The sequence below is a fragment of the Diabrotica virgifera genome, chromosome 5 (assembly GCF_917563875.1).
Source record: "Diabrotica virgifera virgifera chromosome 5, PGI_DIABVI_V3a".
Taxonomy (NCBI): Eukaryota; Metazoa; Arthropoda; class Insecta; order Coleoptera; family Chrysomelidae; genus Diabrotica; species Diabrotica virgifera.
In genome coordinates, this window is record NC_065447.1 from 80,644,438 (window position 1) to 80,671,735 (window position 27,298).

Consider the following 27,298-nt stretch of genomic DNA (forward strand, 5'->3'; position numbering starts at 1 on the left):
CTGAGAATACCCCTTTTATCCCCACGCACGGCACAATATCACTTCTTTTCTTGTTAGCTATGTGTATGGCAATATAAGCAGTTCTTTAAAATTTACAGCAAAAACCGTGAGTAAATGGACTATTATTTGTCGACTAAAATGTAAAAATGAAACAAACAGAATGAGATCATAACAAAATAAAATAAAATGCCTGGCTTCTGACATGAATGACTAAAATATAAAAATGAAACAAACAGAAAGAAATCATAACAAAATAAATTAAAATGCCTGGCTTCTGACATGTTCTCTCAAATGGGAATCGGCAGTAACTGGATGCTATACTAATAACATTTTGTGTGTGTTTATACTTAATCCTATTTAATTTCTCAATTTTATTTGTTGTTTTTTGTTTGTTTGTTTTTTGCAATTTTTGACTCCGGGTTTTGGCGCCCTTAAAGGATGTCGCCCGTGTTCATTGCACACTTTGCACATATGGTAGCGGGGGCCCTGTGCCCATATGGATCAAAAAGCAAAAAACAAAAAAAATACAACCCCTATTTTATTTATTTATTTTTTGGCTACAGGGGTTGCACTAGGAAATCGCTTTTGGTGCCCATGCATGGGTAATAATAATGTGCACAAAATGATATATGAAGCATATTAATAAAGGACATTGTATGTGAAGGATTCCAAGAAAATTACTTTATTTATTAATTCTTCTTTTTTTTGGGGTGGTTCCGAGGAAAAAATGGGGGTGCACTATACAAATTTGTAAATAGCACCAGTACATGGGTAATCGCTGAAAGTCTTTTTACTCTAGCATAAACGGTTCAGATAGTATAAAAAGGGGTTTTTTAAAATTTAACACCCTGTAATTAAAAATAGGGCAATTACCCTTAGTGAAACCTATACCAAAAAATCAGTCACTTATTTGTAAATAATTGCCGCATGATTTCTTTTTAATTTCCGTTACAGTTAGGGAAAAATATATATTTTTTAAAAACATCTTTTTTAAAAACTTGTCAATTTTGGGGCGCCACCCCCGCTAAACGGTGGATGATAGACAGATGCTGTCGGGAAATAAATCGTAGAAAATATAGTCCTCTTCATATTTCTATAAAAGAAATTTTTTGTAAAAGGTACAGGAAGGGGTACGTTCCGCAAAAACCACAAAGTACCCCCTTTAAAGGGGTGAAAAGGGGGGTTCCGGGGCGAAATTTTTTCAGAAAAAGTTAGTCTTATAATAAGCACCCCTTGATATAACGAAAAAAAAAAAATAAAACCGGACTTGTGTCCATTTTGCAAGGTTCAACCTCTGTTTCCTACAATAATGCGTCACGATTCATTTTCAAACAAATTAAGTCTCATGAATTAAAAAAAAATATTATAGGAAGCAGAAAAGTGTCTCTCAAATTAAAATGCACCTTTTGGAAGACGCCCTCTGCAATGGTAAAAAAGAACTAAAATTACTAAAAAGATTTTTTTTGTATGCCTCGAAACGTTCTTAGAAGATAGATAGATAGATACGTTTATTGACAATTTTTATATAGTAAACACTACATGTCATGTCACAATATAAATAAGTCACTTTTGTATACATAGGAAATAACTAAGAAATAATTAAGAAATAATACAAGAATAGAAATATAAAAATATAAAAAAAATTCAGTTAGGTGTAATATAGTTTTCATAAAAACGACCACATTAGGAGCTCAAACAAACAAATTCCTGTATACTACAGAAACAGTGTTCCAGCAGGAAGTGTTTTGCTAATTTATAAAATTGCTTAGAATTCATTGCCTTAATATCAATATTTTTGTTTAGGTTTAAAAAACAATTATACAGATTATAATCTATTGTATTAAGTTGTGTAACACACAATCTGGAATTAATCCAGAAAGCCACTGCGCATCCGCTAGGAAAAATATTCTAATTCGGATTTTTTGCACAATCTTACTCAAAAAGGACTCCTTTTAACAAATTTGCATGTTGCCAGGGCCAAAAGGTGGTCAAAAATTTTTTAAACGTTTTTTTTTGTTTTTTTCCTAAAATTATTTTTTTTGCATGGAACAAAGTTTTTTTTAGATTTTTTGGATCATTCCAAACAGAAAAGGTCTTTAGTGACTTTTCTCTAAAAATGATAGTTTTTGACATATAAGCGATTAAAAATTTAAAAATTGCGAAATCGGCCATATTTAACCCTCAAAAACTATGTGAAAAAGTTAAAATTTGAATGTTGCCAAAGTAAGTTGATATTCTTTAAACATCGATTCATGAAATCCCGAAGAGTTTTTTGCAGTACAATATTCAAAACTCCTTTGTTTTTTAATTAATAATCAAGCGTGCGCGACACTATTTTCCACCGACAGTATGGTGCAAATAAAAGGAATAAATTCGTTATTTCGTAAACCGGCGACTTTAAGGAAAAATCCCGAAACAGGTCGATTTGTATTTGTAAGTTACGATATTATGGCATATATGATATACAGTGACGTCATCCATCTAGCCGTGATGACGTAATCGATGATTTTTTTAAATGAGAATAGGGGTCGTGTGCTAGCTCATTTGAAAGGTTCTTCAATTCTCTATTTAGTAATATAAACATTTATATAATTATTTATACAGGGTGTCCTTCTAATTCTTTTTTGTCAAATAATTTAATTTAATAAAAACTTTTTGGACACCCTGTATAAATAATTATATAAATGTTTACATTACTGAATAGAGAATTGAAGGACCTTTCAAATGAGCTACCACACGGCCCCTATTCTGATTTAAAAAAATAATCGATTACGTCATCACGCTCAGACGGATGACGTCACTAGTATACCATACATGCCACAATATCATAACATAAAAATAAAAATCGACCTGTTTCGGGTTTTTTTCTTAAAGTAGCCGGTTTACGAAATAACGAATTTATTCCTTTCATTTGCACCATACTCTATACACATGCAACGGTGGAAAATAGTGTCGCGCACGCGAGATTAGAAATTAAAAACAAAGGAGTTTTGAATATTATATTGCAAAAAACTCTTCGGGATTTCATCAATCGATGTTTAAAGAATATTTACCTACCTTGGCAACATTCAAATTTTCAGTTTTTCACATAGTTTTTGAGTGTTAAAAATGGCCGATTTCGCAATTTTTCAATTTTTAATCGCTTATATGTCAAAAACTATCATTTGTAGAGAAAAATCACTAAAGACCTTTTCTGTTTGGAATGATCTAAAAAACCTAAAAAAACTTTGTTTCATGCTAAAAAAATAATTTAAGGAAAAAAACAAAAAAAAAAAAACGTTTAAAAAATTTTTGACCACCTTTTGGTCCTGGCAACATGCAAATTTGTTAAAAGGAGTCCTTTTTGAGTAAGATTGTGCAAAAAATCCGAATTAGAATATTTTTCCTAGCGAATGCACAGTGGCTTTCTGGACTAAATATGGTATAATGATATGACTTTTGTTTCTTGTATTATACTGATGTTGATCAGCATGTGTTTTTAGATCTTGTATATTATTATGAACAGTTAACAATGTTTCCAATATATATATTGAAGGTAAAGGAAGAATGCCATACTTTTTAAACAAGGGTTTACAGCTGGCGCGATATTCCGCTGAGTCAATAATTCGGATTGCTGCTTTTTGAAAAGTGAAAACTTTATATGCATAGGACGAGTTTCCCCAAAGAAGTATGCAATATGTCAGGATACTATGAACCATTCCAAAATAAACTGACCCAAGAATATCTCGACTCACAGAAGTAGCCAACCTGCGCATAGCAAAAATCTGTGAGGCGAGCTTCTTACACAATTTCTCAATATGGTGCGACCAGTTCAACCTTGTATCCATAGTAACACCTAGTAACTTTACTGGTTCAGATGGTTTAACCCATCTATCAGAACTAAATACTACTGTCTGGGTTTTCTGCTCGTTTAACTTAAGTTTGTTACAGTTAAACCAGGATTTAGATTTTTCTAATATTTCCTGACTGTAATCAGTTTTACCTCTACATAATAAGGTTGTGTCATCTGCAAAAAGTGCAAAAATTTGCCTCTCTAAAAAGAAAAACGCACGAGAATGCGGCGACTACCGCACCATTAGTTTGATGTCCCATGTGCTAAAGTTGCTACTGAAAGTCATCCATAACCGAATATATCATAAACTAGACATAGACATTAATGATACGCAATTTGGGTTTCGCAAAGGCCTGGGAACTCGTGAAGCTCTTTTTTCACTTAACATACTTATACAAAGGTGTCTGGACGTCAATCAAGATATATATGCGTGTTTTATTGACTATAATAAAGCATTTGACAAAGTACGACATGAACAATTAATGCATGTTCTTGAATCAAGGAAGCTGGACTACAATGACCTCAGGATTATATCGAATTTATACTATAAGCAACGAGCAAAAGTACGTGTTAACGATCAGCTGTCGGAGGAAATTGAAATCAGACGTGGAGTGAGACAGGGATGCGTGTTGTCGCCGGTTCTTTTTAATGCCTACTCGGAAGAGATCTTGAAAAAAGCTCTGGATGGTGAAACAGCTGGAATAAAGGTAAATGGAGTTCCCATTAACAACATTAGATATGCGGATGACACTGTCATCTTAGCTGAAAATATTGGGGATCTTCAGAGGCTGGTGACCAGAATAGCAGAGTTTGGAGAAGAATATGGGCTAACAATGAATTTCAAGAAGACAAAGTTTATGAGAATATCGAAAACTCAAAGAAATAACGAAAATCTCGTCATCAACGGATCCAATATCGAACGAGTCGATCAATATGCATACCTTGGAACAATGATCAACTCCACAGGAGATTACTTACAGGAAATCAAAATCAGGATATAAAAGGCTAGAGCAAATTTTAACAAAATGAGGAAAGTGCTCTGCACAAGAGATTTGAAGTTGGAGCTAAGAGTTAGGTTGGCTAGGTGCTACGTTTTCTCGACTCTGTTTTATGGAATGGAAGCTTGGACCTTGAATGCTGCATCAATGAAAAAACTAGAATCATTCGAGCTGTGGGTGTACAGAAGAATTCTGAAAATATCGTGGACAGAACACGTTACAAACAAAGAGGTTCTGAGAAGGATGAATAAAGAAATGGAAATCATAAATACCATCAAAACAAGAAAATTGGAATATCTCGGACATATTTCACGTGGAGAGAGATACAGCTTGCTCCAATTGATTATGCAGGGAAAGATTCAAGGAAAGAGAAGCATAGGGCGACGCAGAATATCGTGGCTGCGCAACCTGAGAGAGTGGTACGGATGTACATCAAATGAACTTTTCAGAGCAGCCATCTCTAAAATACGAATAGCTATGATGATTGCCGACCTCCGCCGCGGAGATGGCACTTAAAGAAGAAGATCTGCAAAAAGAACACAGTTGGTGTTATCCAAGGCACTTGGTAAATCATTTATATATATCAAGAATAGCAGAGGCCCCAAAACTGATCCTTGTGGTGCTCCAGTTGAAACTGGTAAAGGATTAGATTCTTGATTATTAAATGCAACGATCTGTGCTCTTCCTGTAAGATATGATTTTAAAAGATCGTGTATGGTACCCCTTATTCCATAGTACTCCAATTTTATCAATAGTGTTTGAATATCCACACAATCAAAAGCTTTTGTAAGGTCACACATTAAACCATTAGTAGGTTCACCTGCATCAAGACCGTGAACAATATGTTCTATTACTTCTAATAAAGCTTTAGTTGTTGAGTATTTTTTTCTAAAACCAAATTGAGAGCTAGATATAATTGATTTGTTATCCAAATAATTTGCTTAACGATATTTAATTAAGATTTCAAAAATTTGACTTATTGTTGGTACTATGGTAATAGGTCTGTAATTGTCTGGAGCATTTTTATTTTCTTTTTTATGAAGTGGAATTACCTACTTTTGATATTTTGAGTACATCAGGCCAGTAACCCTCGTTAATACATTTGTTAAATATTATTGTGAGTGGTTCAATAATTGTATCTAGCGATTCCTTAATAATTTTACTGTTAAAACCATAGTAGTTAACACATAAGGAGTTTTTTAATTTGTGTATGCATTCTTTCACATCAGATGCTACTATTGGAGACATAAAGAACGAACTCGACCTTCTAGGTAGCCTGCTAAGATAGTAGTTTATGTCATGCTCAGAGTTTCTCTTAGTAATATAGAAAACAAGCTGAAAATGCGAGCATTATCATAACGAAAACTTTGTTTATTTCCGTATTTTAATTCGTAATATGGAAAATTGCTATTATGAAAAGTAGTTTAGAATTAATAATTATGTTTTAATGTGCAATTATATCATTCTAATTTAAATGTTATGAACTATAAAGGTGGTTTACTCTTGATCTAAATTTATATTTTTATATACCTCGTATAAAATTAATAAAACTTTATATAATATGTTGGTTGCATCATAAATCTTAGAACATGAATAGCTTTTTATGAAGAATAACTTTTCTTCGTCAAATTAAAAATAAAAGAGTTATAAATGAAAATGTTGTTATCCATAATTTGAGAAAAATCTTCAAATATTTTTTTCCATTAGAATTGCACATATCAGACCACAATTTTTTATATCAAACAATATTATTTCATATACTGTCGGTTCGCTAAACTCAGACACAACTGGCAAGTGATTTTAGTCAATAATTTTGCCAATCTGGCAAAAAAATAATTACTAATTAGTTAATAATTACTAAATAATTAGTAATTTTGCCAATTTTGGCAAAATTCACAAAAAACAAAAAAATGACCTACTAAAATCACTAGCCAGTTGTGTCGAGTTTAGCGAACCGGCTATTTAGGGTGTCCAGAAACTCTACCGACAAACGAAGGCAGGAGATTCCTCAGATAATTTTAAGAGAATTTAACCACATTCAGTTAGAGGAGTTAGGGGAGTTAGAGCTCTTTGAAGATGGCGTCTTGTAATTAGTTTTTCTTAAATACCTCCAGAACGCTTTTAGTTAGAAAAAATGAAAATTGGTACATATATTTATCTTCCAGAGATAAATCGATTCCATCTATGGCGACTTTGGGTGGTGGTTTTGGGTGGGGCAACGGTTATTTTATCGCATAACTTTTTTGTCTTTAACTTTTAAGCACTTTTGATACTGTATTATTACATTGTGAGGTATTCTAGTACTAAAAGGTACTCTTGCTTTAAGTCGGTAGGACACACCGTTTTCTAGAAAAGTCGATTTGAAAATTTTTCGTTCCCTGAATTTGAAAAATTTTTTGAAAATAAAAAAAAAGCGGTGTGTTTTACCAACTTCAAGCAAGAGTAACTTTTAATACTAGAATACCTCATAATTTAATAATCTAGTGTCAAAAATCCTTAAAAATTAAAGACAAAAAAGGTATGCGATAAAATAACCGTTGATCTACCGAAAACGGACGCATATGACCAGTACTAGAAATTCACAATTAATAAAGTCGATTCATCTCTGGAATATAAATAAATGTACCAATTTTGGTTTTTCTAAATATTTTTTTTTATTGAATTTTTTTTTTTTGATATTCAAACAACGAAAAATTTTCAAATCGATTTTTCTATAAAACGGTGTATCCTATCGACTTAAAGTAACAGTACCTTTAGTACTATAATACCTTACATTTTAATATTCCAGACTCTAAAGTGTTTAAAAATTGAAAACGAAAAAGTTATGCGATAATATAACTGATGCTCTGCCCAAACGGACGCCTATGACCGGTACTAGAAATTTGCAATTAATGAAATCGATTTATCCCTAGAAGCTAAATATGTGAACCAATTTTCGTTCGTCTAAATAGAAGCGTTCTGGAGATATTTAAGCTAAACTAATTACCAGACGCCATCTTCAAATAGCTCTAGCTTCTTTAGGAAGCATTTTCGGACTAGATGAATTGGGTTAAATTGCCTTAAAATTATCTGAGGAACACCCTGTATTTTAATTTCATAACAAATGGAACAGTCCACTTATCATAAAGAGTAGGCCGTATACTCGTAAATACATACCTACTTAATTAATTATTGCTTTTAAAATATACTCAAATTGTATTTTTGAACATCTTATTTATTTTATATAATAATTAAATTCACTATCAAATGTCATTGACGTTTTAGTAATACTTAATTTAAAATTTAGTTTGACATTCACGAAGTGTCAAACTCAAATGTAAATAAACTATGCTTTGCTGTACAAATTGAGATTAAAAAAGTAGCCTACTTCCTAATCAACCATTTGAACTGACGTTTAGTGCGTCGGTAGGAAATAACCGGACTGTGACGTCACATTTTAGACTTTGAGGTCGATTATCTCGAAGACGGTTAGGGATATCGAAATGCCGTTTTCAGATTTGCATTCAGAATGCAAAACTACATAAGAATCCATCGATACACCTGCTCTAAGTATTGCAGGAGCGGCAACGTAATAACACACAGACTTTTGCAAAGGACATCGCACACATCTTATGGAAAATATAATGTCACTCAAATTCAATAAAATTTATACGATTAGATTCGTTTTAATATAACGATCAATTCTTATCATTGCGCCAACTCTTAATTATGATTAATTACGGCGCAAATTGCAATTAAAGTTTATCGAAATCACATTTTTGGAGTCCATAAAATGTTAGTTTACAATCATTATTGCTCTGAGTGCTATTCATAACAGCTTAAATCACGCTGGGCCTAAGCGGATTAGTGAAACTAATCCGCTGATTTATGGAGTACCGAAAATCTGGGTGTCTTTATAAATGTCCGTTATAAACGAAAAGTTTTCGTTGAAAATTATAACCATACATATAACATTTTTTCTTTAAACATATTAAAAAATTGTTTTTTTTTCAATTTAGAAAGTAACAGTCTAACGAGCATGTATCTCTATTTTTTACATTTGGACTTGAATACAAAATGTGAAGAGATAATTGGATTAACAGTTTATTTTCTATCTATTTATCTAATTAGCCTTCTCTGGTCCATCTTTGGACGTAAGCCTCCTCCTCCTTTTCCATTCTTCTCTGTCTGTCGCTACAATCATCCACCTAGAGCTCACGTGCTTTTTGATATCATCTGACCATCTCATTTGGGGCCTTCCTTTGCCTCATCTATATTCACACGGTCTCCAATTTATAATAAATTTTGTTCCATCAGTGTTATTTTTGTCTTATATTGTGTCCGGCAGATCTCCATTTCAATTTTGTAACTTTTGTCTAACATCCTCACTTCTTTTTCTCTCTTATCCACTCTTTCCTCTTTTCATCCATTAGTCTTATGTGCAACATTTGTCTTTCCATTGCTGTTTGCGTTTTTATGATTTTGTCCATGTTTGCTTTTGCAAATGTTCACGTTTGGGAACCACAAGTGAGAACAGGGAGTACTCATTGATTGTTTACCTTGGTCTTAAGATGTTGTGGATATCTTCTGTTTTTAAGGATGTATCTTAGTTTTCCAAACGCCGCCCATGCCAATCTAATTCATCTTGCCCGATCCTCATTGGATGTCCACATCAGTGGACTACATGATTCGTAGTGGTGCCTATAAATTACAATGTTCTGATTGTGATGCTACATATCGTCGCCTCAAAGCAACAGTAGGATATGTAAAAAAAAATGACTTTTGGGATAACCATTTCAAATGATTGGAAATAAACCCTTCTGTTGAGTGTAACACTAAGATAAATAAAAAGTGGAATACTTTTTTCACAATATTACATATCCTTGTATAGCTTAATTTTTTTAAACTCATATGCTATAATGTAACACTAAGACAACATACACATCCTACTGTTGTATTTTGTCGTTTACTAATTTTGGTCACAAAATATTAATGCAACACTAAGTTATCTTACTCACATCCTACTGTTAATGTAGTTATTGCCGAATTACGAATATTTGTCTTTTTTTATATTAAACGGCTTACACCCATAATATTTATTATCTTCAGAAATCTTACTACAGTTCTACTATTACATTCATATTAAAAGTTGTATTGTTAGAATAAAAATTAATAATTCAGCCTCAGCCAATTTAAGTTATAAAAAATCTAAAATATCTAGCATAAGTCAATATTTAGTCTGCATCCGATGTGATCACAACTAATTCTGATTAATTTTCCATTCTCTTTTGTTTGTCATTTTCGTTGTCGAGTTTTAAAATTGTCGGAAAACATGTATATTGAGTTTATAATTTATCTAATAAAATGTTTGAACAAAATGTTTGAACAAAATTGTTTTGTTTTTTATAATAAAATGTGTAAAATTTTAAACAAAACTTCAGTACAAATATAAGTTTATACAGAGGACGTTTGAGTTGGAATAAATTAATTATCTCGAGAAGGGGTCAATTTGGAGAGAAATCCTGAAACAGTTCGATTTTTAATTTTAAATTATGACTTTTTGCCATATACATATACATCATACTAGTGACGTCATCCATCTGGTTGTGATAACGTAATCGATGATTTTTTTAAATGAGAGTAGGAGTTGTGTTATAGCTCATTTGAAAGGTTATTTAATTCTCTATTCAGTAATGCAAATATTAACATAATTATTTATACAGTGTGTTCAAAAAATATTTTTTTATTAAATTATTTGACACAAAAAGAAGAATGTAAGTAATTTATTTAATTAAAAATACATTTTACTGCTGTCAGAAAAACAGGTGATAATGTTTATCTCAAAAATAAACATTACTTTTCGCTTAAATTCAATGTTCAAGCTGCTAAGCGACAGGTGGGTGGCAGATTTAACATTGAATTTAAGCGAAAAACAATGTTTATTTATGAAATAAGCATTTCTTTTTGTTTTCTGACAGCACTCAAATGTATTTTAAAGTAAATGAATTACATACACTCTTCTTTTTGTCTCAATTAATTTAATAAACAAAAAATTTTTTTGGGCACCCTGTATAAATCTTTATGTTAACGTTTATATTAATGAATAGAGAATTAAATAACCTTTCAAATGAGCTATCGCACCACCCCTACTCTCATTAAAAAAAATCATCGATTACGTCATCACGACCAGATGGATGACGTCATTAGTATGATATATATGGTAAAAAGTCATAATTTAAATATAAAAATCGACCTGGCTCAGCATTTCTCTCTAAATGCTCCCATTCTAGAGATAATGAATTTATTCTAACTCAAACGTCCTCACTTCACAACACATATTTACGGATATCGTTAAAAAACAGATTAACTGTTAGAGCAACAGTAGGACAAGTAACTTTTTTTCCAATTATTTTTCACTTTTTTATGAAGTAATATAAATATTTATGTAAGGCCCGTAAAGTTATATACTCAAACAAAATTCCATGTAAATCCATTCAAATATAAAAAAGTTATTAGGTAATGAAAAATTCGTAAAAATTTCAATTGCGTTTTTCTCGAAACTACAATATTTGACATATCCTACTGTTGCTTTGAGGCGACGATATATAGGGAGAACTTGTAGGTCACTCGCCTCCCGTTCCCTTGTACACACTAAAAGAGAAAATACATCAACCTTCTCTCAACATCTTAAACAAAATAACCATACTCTTAGTATCCCGGACAACGTATCTCTATTACACAACATCCCCGAGAAGAATTTTTGAGATTGGACCTATACGAGGACCTTGAAATAGTCAAAGAGAAACAGAGAAGTCCGAATTGTGTTAATCGCCATGTGTCTTTCAATCGTGACTTTTAACCCTTACATCGTCAACACTTTTCATAAATTACATTATAAATCTGTTTCTCACATTATCTTTGCTTCCCCTAATTATTCTCATCTATATTAATACTGTTCTCATTTCTTTATTATTTCTTTCTATCTACATTTACACTTTCAGACATTCCACTCAATTTTCGATAATCATCTAATCCTTTCTTCAAAAAATTTTTTTTCTCCCAAATAATTCATTTTAACGATATTGACAACATCTATTTGCCACAACTTTTGCACAACTATATCTAGCCAGTATCTCTCCCATACTCTTCACATCATCTTTGTCAACCTGGTCTTCGTTTAGTGTCCAATCATAACCATTTCACTTTCTCAACTCATTAATCCAACAATACATACAATATTTCAATCAAATTTCTCACATCAAGTTATTCTATCAGCCCACCTTCTACTCACATCATCAGATTTGTATGGTCGTTGGGTCTCTTGAGTTCCCAGTCTCTCAATAATTATCATCATTAATTGTCATAATTGTGATATCAAAAAATTTTTTATCCACAACGTCATTTATCTATCAACCGTTCTTTTATACTGTTTTACCTTTTAATTCAATTAAACTAAACACATTTAAAAAAAAATTTCCCCATTTACTCAATAATTTTACTCAACATATAACTTCATCTGACCTCACGTTAGACATAGCTTAGATACTTTTATCCAATTTTATTAATTTTTCTTTTTCATCAATTTATATACACCTCATTGATGATTTTGGAATTTCAAATTCGCCCATTATTTTATAAATCTTAGATAATTTATTCGCACTAAGTTCTTGTAATTTTATAATTCCAATACACTGATGTTAGCTGTTATCATTGCTTGTACCATAAATAACTTTAAATTTAGTAGCTGCGAAACAATTATTTCATAAAACTTCCATCATTGACAATTGTCGTCCTGACATCAGACAGATTCGCTTTTGAAGTCTCATCTATTAGTTGCCTGCCACCTCTTATAACAGAATGACCTAGTTACCTTTTGACCCACTTACAACGTGTGGGAGTTATATGTTGCTCTAGGGCCGTATCCTTAGGAATTTTATCCATCCTTTGGATTTTTCGATGTTTTCATTTATATCAGACTTTTGTCTGTTTTTTGAAAGGCTTTGACCTTTATATTTTTTGGTTGGCTCACCATGTTCTTGTAAGTATAACCAAACTTTACTTTTAGCTTGGTCATCATTTTAACTTTAACATTTGCTTAATTAATTTGGTTATACTTATTTTAGGTAACACTGATGATGCTCTTGTTACAGAGCGAAAACGTTTTGTTCATATTTTTGTAGCCCTTTAGGGCTTTTTAAACTAATATACCTTTTACCAAGAAGACAGTTTTTTATTAAATTTCACATCAGTATTTGTTATGATTTTGGTCTTGCTGTAATTCATATTAAGGCCTATATTTTCAGCTTCCAGATATTTCATCATTTCAAACAATTCTTACTTTTTATCCATTATCAATACGATATCATTAGCGTACATTAGATGGTTCAAGCGTTGTCCACAAACTTTTATATCTTATACATGTTTTTATATTACATATTAAAACAAATTATGATTCCAAATGTTTAAGATATCCTGTATAATTTTAGTGTACCGCAGAATAATTATAGACTTCTAATAATTAAATATTACATGATCTTGAACTTTATATTTACAATGTCAAACCGTAATTCAGCACAGTGACTAGGCCACTACCGAGCCGTAAATTTATGTAATTACATGGCCTATTTAGTCCATTCACTCACGGTAAAATATTGCAAAACTTCCAAAATCTGCAAAAAATTCTAAAGAACCGATTCAATTTAGATAAAATTTTGCCAGTGAGATTGTCTTGACTTTCTCTTCAAAAGTGATATAGGCGAGCAGCAAGAACCCCCAAAAAGACATGGTACTGACCACGGTGTTATAAATGGCTAATTTTAGCCATACTTTAAGTTTTTGATGGTGCTGAAAACGAAAATGATGTTTATTTTGAACTATATGTGGGGAACATCGTCAAAAACACCATTTTACCCTAAAAATAAAAAAAATCACGTTTTTGCGTTTAACTGGCTACAACTCTGTTCAATTTTAATATTTTTTTTCTGACATTTTTAGAGCATATCGCTGTCCCGGTGGAACAATGACGCAACTACAAAAGTGTAACTTTTCAGGAGAGACAAAAATATAAAATTATTTTACTTAAAACCTCATGCAATGAAGCATAATAGAGATACTGGATTAGTATTGCAGTTAAACTTGGCCACCGTGATATATATACTACACATTCGAAATGAATACTACACTATACTACACATTCGAAATGAATTCTTAATTTTTCATCCCTAAATTTGATCCCCAATTTACGTAATTTTTGCCACAGTTATTTTTTGCAACCATGACGTAATTGCAATTCGGGATCAAAAGGGATGAAAAATTAAGAATTTAGTTTTAGAAAGAAAAATTGTGAATTTATTTTTAAACATAATATATCTTTAAAACTAAATTCTAAATTTTCATATAATATTCTAAATAATTTATACAAACATACTCATTTTGTAAAATTTTTGGTTGTCTTACTAGTTCTAAAAGGTGGCGTGGATAATATAAGGACAAAAAGTCATTGAAAAATGAAAAATTGTAGTAAGAGCAAACATTTTTAATAAAAAGGAAATTTTTTAATAAAAAGGAATTAAAATTGAAATTACAAAAAAAGTATCAACGAAAAATTGAATCGTAAAAGGCTTTACAAAATCCAGGAATTATACGTTTTGAAAGCAATTGTTTCAAATCTTTTAGTTTGTTATCACCTAAAGGAATTTTTGAAGAGTAAGCCCTACGCAGTTGGCATTTCGGTGAAAACAATTCTGTCGAATTCCGACTCCTTCTTTTTTGGCAAACATCAACTTTCGTCCACGTTGGTTGTTTATAACTTTCTTTATACAGGAAGTAATCTTTTCCTTTTAAGATTTAAAGTAACATTACTTCAGTTATCATTAAGTTAATATCCAGTCCATTTCATTGTACAGCGCTTTTACATCGTAAAACTCAGTGAAATGCATTTCTTTAACTGTTAAAGAGCTCCAGTTTTTTTAGCATTCCTAATTAATTGCTTCTTGACTAAAGGCTGTATGACACTATGCATTTTCTTGTATCATTTCTAATATCGTTTCTGATATGTCAAAAAAATGCATAGTGTCATACACAGATACAAGAAACGATATCAGAAACGATACAAGAATTTGTGTCAGGCACAGATTATTGTACAAGAACTGCGCCAATTTCTGCGCAAAGCGCAAAAACGTAAAACCTGCTGGTAAAACATCTAAAATGTCATAATTACTTACTCATAATGGCGGCTGAAATGAAAATGGGATAATGTATTGATGTATTAATGTATTGATTTATTTGTGTTTTTGTAGGTATTATTTATAAATCTTTTATTGATACTTAATATACCGTTTGGTATGGACTACTGTTCTACTAATAACCATATATTTAGCTCCTAGTATAAATTTAGGTTTCATGGTGCATAATTTTTTAACAGACGAAAATACAATAGTTCCTAATTTGGATCAAACTGAAGATAATTCTAATGCAAATATTTTAGCACAAATATCAAAACAAAATAAAAACACAAATAATCAACCTCAGTCAACGTAAAATTCTGGTTAACATTAAAATGTTAATTATATAAAAGTTTATAAATTTTATAAAATATTTAAAATCAGCTGTTTCTGTAGATGCAGTACTACCATAACGTGACACAGGGTGACAAACAAAATTTCGACCAATCACGTGCCGAATTTCATACAATTTTCGATACAAGAACTTGCATAGTGTCATACAGGGCACAAATGTACGTACAAGAAATGATACAAGAAAATGTATACAAGAAACGATATCAGAAACGATATTAGAAATGATACAAGAAAATGCATAGTGTCATACAGCCTTAAGAGAGCATTACCAAGTGTTGGTGTTTGGGGATCTTGGTGTATATTTATTTCTGCTTCATTTTCTTCTGATGATGATGATACCTCAGTAGTGGAAGGATGATAGTCGTCACTGGAACATTTATCATGCATTTAAATCTAATAATATCATAAAAATAGTACTTACATAAAATGCACTTACGTCAATGTTGCCTCACAATAAGGAGAAATCCAGATGAAAAGTGACACAGAATACAGTTACCTCAAGGTTTCAATAACATAAAATACAATTGGGTCAATGTAGCACCGTAGGTACAAGCACACACTCGACCTATCGAAGCACAACTGTACATTATGTCATTGTTTCTCCGAGGTCGGCTGATTTTTCAAATATGACGCATCTGCTCCCTGGTGGCTAAAAACTGTATAACACGTCTGACAGTGATCTGCCGAATGGAGTAACCAAGTTTGGACCCAGTGACGACATAAACTCATTTTCTATAAATTTGCAGTTACGTCAATGTTCCACCGGGACAGCGATATATTGTACCATCAATGCAAGACTATCACAACTCAAAAATTACCATTTTTTGTTTTTTATGAAAATTTAATGGTAATGGGTAGTCTAACATAATGCAAGAGTTATAACTTAACATTAATATTGTTTAATAATGTCTTATATTAAATTTTGAGTTATAATACTCTTTCATTATGTTAGACTACCCATTACCATTACAGATTCATAAAAACAAAAAATGGCAATTTTTGAGTTGTGATATTCTTGCATTGATGGTGCGATTATGTTTCTCGCCTTTCTTAAGACTATGATTCCTGTTGTAAGCTTTCAGTCTTGTTATTATAGAAGTTATGACTTTAAAATAAAAGGTGAAGATTCATAAATAGCAAAGTTAAATCGCAAAAGTTAAGTGAAAAAAATTGAAATTTAGTTTTTTTCTGAAAAGCTAAATTTCAAGTTAAAATTGAGATTGAAATTTTGAAAGAAGTTTTCTGGGGAGTTTTAGATCAAAATATTTTATAAAAAAAATGGTACCACTTTAAATACCGACGTTATTAACCCCCAAAGTAACGCTTATTTTTCGAGATGCTGACCACGGGCGGTAAGCGGCTAATTTTGGTCTTACTTTATGTTTTTGATGATGCGTGCTGCATTTATTCCACCTTGACCACGGTGTCATTTTGGGGGTGTCTGCCGCTCGCCTAATATAAGCGTTACTTAAATCTAATTTATTTATTAGCAGTCAAGTGGCAAGTTCAACAGAATGTTTAACTGATGATGGTCCGATTGAATCAAAAACCTTCTGAAGATTTGTAATCCATTTGTATGAATTTAAATTTTTTTAATAAAATCTATAGGTACTATCATACCTCATTGAAGTTTTTTACCTCATTGTAAGTTTTTTTACGTATACAGCCAACTACTCGGTTTTCCCTTTTATTTTTACTTTATCGTACTCTTAGTATAGTATAATATTACTTTATCGTACTATATACGTAGTATAGTATAATAGATAAAGTTATAGGATCGTGCAAAAAATTTTTTTTCAGATTTCACTTTTTTTCGACGTTTTGAGTCCCCCTGAGTCTAAAAAGCAAATAAAAAAAACATGTCGAAAGTATGTACGTACGTACGTACGTACGTACGTATGTCGCCACCGCCCAGCAAAAACTACTGGACCGATTTTGATGAAATTCGGTATGAGTAAGTTTAAGAGAATTTTGTCGAGAAACTAAGCTTTAAAAAAAACCTCTCAAAGGGGGGCCGAAATAGGGGGGTATTTAGAGCCCATTTTTTCAAATTTTGACCGAAATGAATGAAATTCAACTCAAAGTAAGCTCATCGATAGGTAAATAAAAATACGGAATTTGACATTTCCAAATTCAAAATGGCGGCCAACATGGCCGACCGCCCACTCGACACATTTCCCTACCAATCTAAACACGTGTTTAAGATAAGTTTAATTTGAAAAAGCCGTTATATAGCCTAAAGATGGGGCTATAATAGGAATGTTATCGTTTTTCAGAAAAAGTTACGGGTTGCCTATATTTAAGGTGTCAAAATTTGACATAAATTTGAACTAGATTTTCTCAAAAATGGCTCCAAGGAATTTTTTTATTTTTTGATATATTTTTGACATCCTGTCAGCAAATTGAATGACATTAATCAGATTTCTTAACTCCCCATAGGAGGGGGTACTTTATTATCTATTATCACAATAAATTTCATCAAAAATATGGCTTCCGGTTGAACCGGAAATAAATAAAAAATCTTATTTTTTTTTAGATACGCCCTGTATATTTTTACACATTTTGAAAGAATGCAAAATTACCTTTCGAATGACATAAAACTCATTGCTGTAGCTCAAAAACTCGAAAAGTTACGGTAAATAGAAATTTTGCTATAATCTTATGTGTGTCCTCTCTCACGCGATCATAGCAGAGCATTATTGTAGGGCAGTCAATGACGGTATTTGGCTCCGAATTTCATCCTACTACATTGATGTACTTGATATTTTCACAGTAAGTAGGGAATAGCTCAAGAAACAAAATCTACCCCATATACTATGGCGCTTTTATCTTGGGGCGGTTCCCACTTCTTCAAGGGGGTGGAAAATTTGTTGGTCAAAATAAGCACGGAAGTGGCTAAAGAACCTATTTCTAAGTAAAAACTGGTCTATACTTTTTTTTTGAGAACTCAATACTTTTTGAGTTTTGCGTAGTTGAAAATTGGCCATTTTCATTGAAAAATGACACTTGTTCGGACGGATTTTTTTGTGAATACCTTAAAAACTATGCATCGAACTAAAAACACTATATAAAACATTTTTTAGATTATAAATAATAAAGAGATTCCTTCCTTCGTAAATATTCTATTTATTATACAAAAAGAGATATGGTAAGTGAAAATAGTTTGTTTTTTGGTGCATGCTCAAATTGATGTATTCAACTTGAAATAACAGAGGAACGGCAGGTTTTGGGTGTATAATGCTACCAACACCTTTTGTAGTGTTTGAAAAGGCCTTTAAAACGAACACCGTTAAATGTCGGTTACATACAAACTAAGCGAGATATGGTGCAAAAAAAATATATGACTAATGTACTTTAAGGAAAAATGAAAAGTATATACATTTAACTCCCCATCCACCATAATTTAAATGCATTGTTTTTCTTTTGCAATACCTTTTAATATAGTGTTATTTCTACTTTCAAAAAGTTGAACGGGTTTAAAATGAATGGTTTTTGTAAAAAATGTGATCAAATTATAGAATGAATTTTTAAATTTTAAACCTCCCCCATGATAAAAGCGCCATAGTATATAGGATAGACCTTGAATTAGGAGATTGGGCTATACAACAGAGATGAAAACCCTAAGATCCATAAGAGGTATCACACTCAGAGATAGAATACGAAACGAAGACACATTGAGAGTGCTAGGCGTTCAAGACGTAGTGAGATGGACAAGAGCGCGACGACGCATGTGGAGAGACCACGTAGATCGGATGGACCCTGAACGTATGGCGCGTTGGGCGAAAACACAGAAGCCCAACACCAAGCGACCCATAGGAAGACCCAAAAAACGATGGTACGAGAGTTGGAGCTCTGGATCGCAGCAAAGACTGTAACAGAAGAAACAGGACATAGTCCTATTACAAGAAGAAGAAGAAGAAGAAGGGCTACTCCCAAAATTTCATTAAAATCCATGCAGTAGGATAGAATTCGGAGATAATATCTTGTTCTTAATCTCGTGCATTGACTGGCGTAATCGAAATAGAATGAAATGCAAATATTGTAAACTATTAATTTCTCAGAAAAATTAATTAATTTGAAATGAAAGTATGACTATAATATTCTATTGATTTTTGCAATAATCTTTACATCTATAGTGTGTCCCTGAAATATGGCATCGAACATTTTCTCAAATGCAGGAATTAATTATGCGTAGAACCATAAAATACTTTCAAGTACAGAAGGTGTTTCTAAAATATCAAAATAACGAGTAACTTTGTTATTTTTATAGAATGCCAGTATCTAGTACCATAACGATAATAGATCGGTACGATAAAGTTCTCGGGCGGCCTTTCCGTCCAGCGTTTTTTTTAAAATGTATTACCAAACTGACTAATTTATTCTGACTTCTTAGTATACAAAACATCTACTTTCGGTCATCCTATTACAAAAAATGTTTGAAATATTTTTGTGGTCGAAATAGCCCATGATAAGATATTCTACCAGGTAACATTTTGTGCATAGTTAATTTTTTAACACGTGACGAAAAACCCATATCGTGAAAGCATTAATCCGATTTTGAGAGCTTTTTCTAGTTCAACATATTATATCGTTTGCTGATAAACCAATTTGTGTGTGATATAAAAAATTGTCAATACTATTGAGAAAATTACAGTAAACACATTACACACATATTTGCAATATAAATATGTAGCTACAATCGAACTACAAAAATTGCCTGAATTCAACGGTCTGCAGTTCAGTATATTTCTAAAATGATTAGTAAACATTTTTAATAAGGGACCAACTTAACATGTTGGCTGCCGTGAGACACAAATGTGTCTCATTACGTTTTCGATACAGCCACGTGACACACAGTAGTTATCCAATAGTTAGCATAGAAACGGGAGCCTCATGGCCGTCTTCTTCTTTAAGTGCCATTTCCGCGACGGAGGTCGGAAATCATCATAGCTATTCGGATTTTAGAGATGGCTGCTCTGAAAAGTTCATTTGATGTATATCCGTACCATTCTCTCACGTTGCGTAGCCACGATATTCTGCATCTCCCTATGCTTCTTTTTCCTTGAATCTTTCCCTGCATAATCAACTGGAGCAAATTGTATCTCTCTCCATGTGTAATATGTCCGAGATATTCTAATTTTCTGATGGTGTTTAAGATTTCCATTTCTTGATTCATCTTTCTCAGAACCTCTTTGTTTATGGCGTGTTCTGTACACGATATTTTCAGAATTCTTGTGTACACCCACACCTAGTTTTTTCATTGATGCAACATTCAAGGTCCAAGCTTTCATTCCATAAAACAAAGTCGAGAAAACGTAGCACATTTCCAACCTAACTCTTAGCTCCAAATTTAAAATTTCTTGTGCAGAGCACAACGTGTTAAACATATCCATTTAAGAGCTGCCTTATGTAGATGACCACAAAATGATATGAATAAAAATACTTCAAGCTGAACTCAAATCTTCTGGTTAAGACCAGATTAAGAACCAGTAAATCATGAATAGTAAAACAAAGTCTAAAGCTATTTAGATTACACTGGGCTTGAGTTTCAATTTTAATTTTATTTATAGGTTGTTTATTTGTCACATAATTATTACAAGTAACAACCAGTTTATAGACTATTTATCAGCGCTTGATAAATGGGCGTATCTTAAATACAAAGTGATTTATCTCAAAACAAAACCTTTTTATATAACAGTAACTGTTCTTTTAAAGGGAAACGTCTTGAGATTGATTCGTACGGAAATAGTGAAACCAATCATCATTTCTGAAGCAATGGAAAACTACAGTTAATGTAAGGTACACAAGGAAAAATCTAGCAAGCTTTAAGAGTTTTTAACCCTTATTCCAAATCGAATTAGGATAGTTCAGATTAAGGCAAGTACTTTCCTGCTTAGCAAAATTCTAACAGGAAAATAACTCTAGACAAATATTTGAAATGTTCCAATGACTTACCTAAACATAGGAAAATAAATTTTGCTGCTAACCCCCATTTGCCATTAACTAACATGTGCCACTATTTAAATTGTTCAAAAGTTAGAGTAGATCCCAAAGTATATAGGTCTGGATCCCGCGTATGAAAAAAAAGTTGATTAATAGCAAGCTGAAAATTTGTTAATAGCTTAAGGGTGTCTAGTCGGACAAACTTTGATATATGGGAACACTGGAACAGGGGAAGTTTTAATTGTGGAACAGGTTAAAAATTTGGAACGGTCAGACCACGAAAACGGCACATGTATTTTGTCCGACAGAACAGACTTAAACTCTCCGAACAGAGATTAAACTCCCACGCAGAAATCAGACTGCTATTTATCACCAAATGGGCGTTTTAATGAGTGGAACATGTAGAATATGTCAAATGGCAGGAATTATGACAGGTGATAAATAGCAGTCTGATTTTTGCATGAGAGTTTAATCTCTGTTCGGAGAGTTTAATGCCCGATTTCACCAACGATACCTAAACGGTTGCCTTATTAAGTAATTCTTATCGATAGGAACTTCCTAAGTCAGTACTTAAGAACAAATAGCGTTTCACAACTAAAAGAACTGTTTATCTAGGAAATTCTTTCCTAGGTATTAATTCGGGTACGTTTGAACTATTTTTGATAAATAAAAAGAAGAGTAAGATGACATTACCTTACTTTTTTGATTATTTGTCAAAATTGTTTGCTAAGTTGGTTTTATTCAGTTTTGTACCTACTGTTATAGTTATTTTATAGTAGTTATAGTTATTTGTGAATTCAGTTTGTTAAGTTTTTTATGTTATTTGTATATGTGCAGTGAAATGGAGGAAAAGAAAAGAGTTGTAAATTTCACTTATATGACGAAAAATTAAAGTTAGGTGAATTGTCATTAATGAAATAATTTTAAAATAAATACCATGTTAAAAATTGCTTCTTTTATTATTAAATTTTAATGATAGACTTTTAGTAATATCATGAATGAGTTTTTGAAACACAACACCCCAGATAGCACAAGTACGTTTTATGGACATCCAATGGACGTACATCTGTGTACATTGGAACGTCCAATGGACGTCCCGCTAAGGTACAATGGACATCCGATGGACGTCCAACGAACGTCCAGAGTTCACAAAATTGGACGTCCATAGAACGTCCGCTACAAACGTACATTGTACGTTGTATTGAAGCTTTCAGTGTACACCTTATGTACATTCAATGTACGTCTTATAGACATTTGTAGGGCACTTTTCAGAAAGAAATCTAGTATCCATAATTTTGTGAATACATAGCAAAAAGCCTTTATAGGAAATAGTTCCTTATAATACTAAACTTATACTTAAAAATATTACACAAAAGAACTTTTTATTTCTCTTTACTATAACTTCATTATAATATATACTTTATTATAGGAACTAGGAACTTCATTAATGCACGACTGCACTTGCACGATAAACAGAAAACACAAATATATCACAGGATGTATTTTCATAAAGACGAGATTCAGATAATGACGCCCTAGGAAGCATGCACATTAAAAGAGGTTTAATCTCTGTTCTGTTTCTGTTCCAAACTATTTTTAGAGTCAGTACCGTTGTTGTATATTACAAGCGCGTTTGCCATTCTGTGAATTATCATAAATAAACCATGCTTCAGTATTCCACAACAATTAACAGCGATAATCCCCTAAAAGTACCTGCCTAATAAAAATGGGGGCTATGCTGTATCCTTTACGTAAAGTGATTACGTACATGTGTAAAGTTCAGAATTACGTACATCAGATTACAGTCGTCAAAAGATGTATGAAAAACCATTTAGGGTTCTGTCACAGAATAACTAACCATATCTGTGGTTCTGTCATGTCCTGACTGTCAGTTAATTCATGTTAACCCAACTTTTTGCTTGTTTTTAAGTTTAATGTTTATATTTTGAAAAGATGAATTTTGTAAATCGGTTATTTATGTACTTAAATGCTGTGGCAGAAAGACATAATTTAAATCTAGAGTGACTTCAGTTACGAGATGGATTACGAGACAACCAGTAATCCGTTTTTATGAGATATTTCAGTGCCAAAAACTATTACTGTGATATAAAATTAAATAAAACATTGTAATTACTACTAGATTAACAATCTTATATTTTTTATGTTTAGTGATAATGTTTAAAATTTAATGGACTAAGCTCATGTTGTAAGTTTTTATGCTTCTTTATCTTAATTTCATTGTATTTACTGAGAAAAGAATTATAAATTTATTTTAGACTTGATGAAACAAATAAATTTTGCGAAAGCTTGATATTAATACATTCACTGACACAACTGCATATGAAGTCACTCCTTAAGAAGATGTGACTACATGTGAAGTGTGTCCGTTAATGTGTCTACAGAGTTTTTTTTTTTTTATTCTGCCCCTTAACTTAATGACTGCAACCTCAAAATACAGATAACAGACACTAAGAATGCAGCTTTTTCACCCATTTAGTGAAGATGTTTTGTTTACAAATCAACATTATCAGTTTATCTACATTTCTGTATGCTATACCGCTATACCTACTAGAGGTGTATGCTAGCTTGGGAAAAGATCACTACAGGAGCAATGCAACCAATTTATGACAATAATGTTAGAAGATCCTAACGATTCCAGAGCAACAACTAACACATCCAAGGAGGAAGCTACCTGAGGAAAGGAATGCGGAATGTTTCAAACAATCAATGTTTAGAGTTTTTCAAACAAGGAAAGGTTAACCAGACCTATTCTAACTTGGCTATACTGTACTGATGATAGCTAATGAGTCAGAGACATGTGTCTGTCTTCACATAGTATATCTTAAACATACTGTATTTTTTCCATCCTTGTTGTGAGACTTACTGATATATACTTCCTACTTGATTTTACTGTCAATTCGCACTGACCATGAGGAAGTGGTTCAAGCACTTCAAAAAATAAAGGAATCAGGATATTCCTGGGGAAATGTGGAAGCCATTAGAAGAGGCAGGAATAAGTTGGCTAATACGTTTATTTAATAGAATTATGGAAGTTGGACAAATGCTAAACGAATGAAGAAGCAGTATATTTGTACCCGTTTATAAAAACAAAAAACAAAAATACAATAATGAACAAACTACAGTCATAAAACTACTTAGACACTTCATGAAAATATGGGAGAGGCACAGTAAGTACTCAGTTCTTATTTTTATACTCATTAGTTTTGGATCAGTAAACAAGGGAACTGTATAGACCTGGATAATGCGTACCAAAAAAAAGTTGATTAATAGCTAGCTGAAAATTATTTGTTAATAGATTAACAGTGTGTAGTCAGACAAACTTTGCTGTATGAGAACAGGGGAAGTATTAATTGTGGAATAAGTTAAAAATTTGGAATGTCAGACTTTGAAAACGTTTTATGTATTTTGTCGGACAGAACTTCCAATTGATTTGTTTCCATTTCATTACTCTCATGCAAAAATCAGACTGGTGTTTATCACCAACTGGGCATTTTAATGAGTGGAACAAGAAGAACATGTCAAATGACAGGAATCATGTTGGTTAGTAATATCAGTCTGATTTTTGCATGAGAGTTTAATGAAAGGGTAACAAATCAATTGGATGTTCTGTCTGACAAAATACAAGGGAGTTTTAGTAATCTATGTTCCAAATTTTTATACTGTTCCACAATTAAAACTTCCAGTGTTTGCGTACATCAAAGTTTGTCCGACTAGACACCGTTAAGCTATAGGGCTTTTCATTCACAGTCATTTGTTTTGAGCTTCTGTCATATGCCGTATAATCCGTGTATAGGGCTTTTCATCGATTGTCATTTGTTTCGAGCTTCTGTCATGTGTCATATTATATTAATATATCTACGTCATATGTCTTTGGTTTGTATCATTGGTATATGCCAATAACGTATGATGTAGATATATTAATATTATGAGACACAGGACAGAAGCTCGAAACAAATGACTGTGAATGAAAAGCCCTATATTAATATTATATATAACATATGACAGGAACTCGAAACAAATGACAATTGATAAAAAGCCCTATTAGCAAATTTTCAGCTTGCTGTTAATCAACTTTTTTTGATACGTGGGATCCAGGCCTAGCAGGGTAAGGGTGCACTCACTAAGGAGACCAAAGGATGGTATCCTCGCCTAGAACAGAGTATCCTACTACTCTTCATTTTCGTGAACGATCTCATCGCATTTAACATAATGCATCGGGTGATCCATGATATGGTAGGAGAGATACCAGGGAGTGAGGGTTGGCGCTTTCTTGTGAGCACAACTTTACATTCCCTGGTACTTACTGTATCCTGATGATGTAGTGTTAGTAATTAGTAGGAAATAGTGAAAGCTACTTAGAACAAAACCAAAAATTCATTTTATGATATAATATATTGAAGTACTAAACAACTAAAAAATCACTTAAAAATTAAACACTAAACCAATTAAACTAAAAATCAAATACAAGTCTATCACACAAACAACTTGGTTTCACAAATAAAAATAACAATATTTATTAATATAACATAAACATTTTCACATAACCAAACTAAACGGCAAGTAATTTTTGTTTAGAAAAGTTTAAAATTACGTTTACGCGTGCGTTTACCTAAAAGAAATTACATACGAAGGTAGGCAACCCCTTGGATATCATTGATACAGCATACCGATTTTACACACAAGATTACAGTCTGTAATTTGAGTTTACAGTACGTAATCGGTTTACGTAATAGCCCCCAATACTACATTTCACGACCGATAGCGCGAAGAGCGACAACGTTGTCAAGAAGATTCTCATTTAGTTTGTATTGGGACTTAATATAGTCGCGTTTTGTGTAAAATATCCATGGACCACAAATGGATGTCCAATGTACGTTGAAATCAAACGTCCAATGGACGTCCCGTAATGTACGTACATAGTACGTCCAGTTTTGGTCCATGGACGTTTGGACTTTAAATGTACGTTATATGGACGTACATCGGACGTTGTGTGCTATATGGGTACTAGTTTGTTAGCTAGTAGGTAGACTACATAATTTTGACAATAGACCTGTAAAAAACTCCAAACGATTTTCTATATTTTCCAACACATATTATATTATTAATATAAAAGATAACACAAAATTACAACTAATATACCTAATATTATTACAGTATAACAGAAAAATTAAGGTAAGAAACAAATTATTGACAAACGTCACAAGTACATTAGTCAAAATTGTAAAAATATAACCTGACTGTCAACGATAAGTAATACCTAAAGTTTAGGGAGATCGAAAACCGTATCCTAATGGTAGGGGAGCCCAAGCGGGGATTTTTGCAGTTACTCGAGCGCGTCAGATTATCATATGGGGAGAAACGTGGTACCCTGCAGATGTACCTCTGCCATATATTGGCTCTTAACACAGGGGAGTTCGTTTAGGGGGGCCCGAAAAAAAAAATCTATCCTTAAAAATACTCGAAATTGTCAGATTAAGATAAGGTAAGTTAAGTACATGCAAAACAGTGTATATTTAAAAAATCTGACGATTTGAGCGGGGCGTAAGGGAATTGGTGAGTCACAAAGTTTCACAAGAAAAAGGCGAATATTTCGCGAAATGAACGTCAGATCGAAAAACTAAAAACTACACGTTCAATATTTTTCAAAAATTTATCGATAGATACCAAACACGAACCCTCGCAGAGGGGGGTGGGGGGTAAATTTTAAATATTAAATACAAATCCCGCGATATTTAGCAAAATAAACATCAGATCAAAAAACTGCAAAATACATTTTTTTAATATTTTTAAAAAATATATCGAATGGTACCAAACACGACCCCCACGGAGGTGGGGTGGGGGGTTACTTTAAAATCTTAAATGGGAGCCCCCATTTTTTATTGCAGATTTGAATTCTTTGTATAAAAATAAGCAACTTTTATTCGAAACATTTTTTCGAATTATGGATA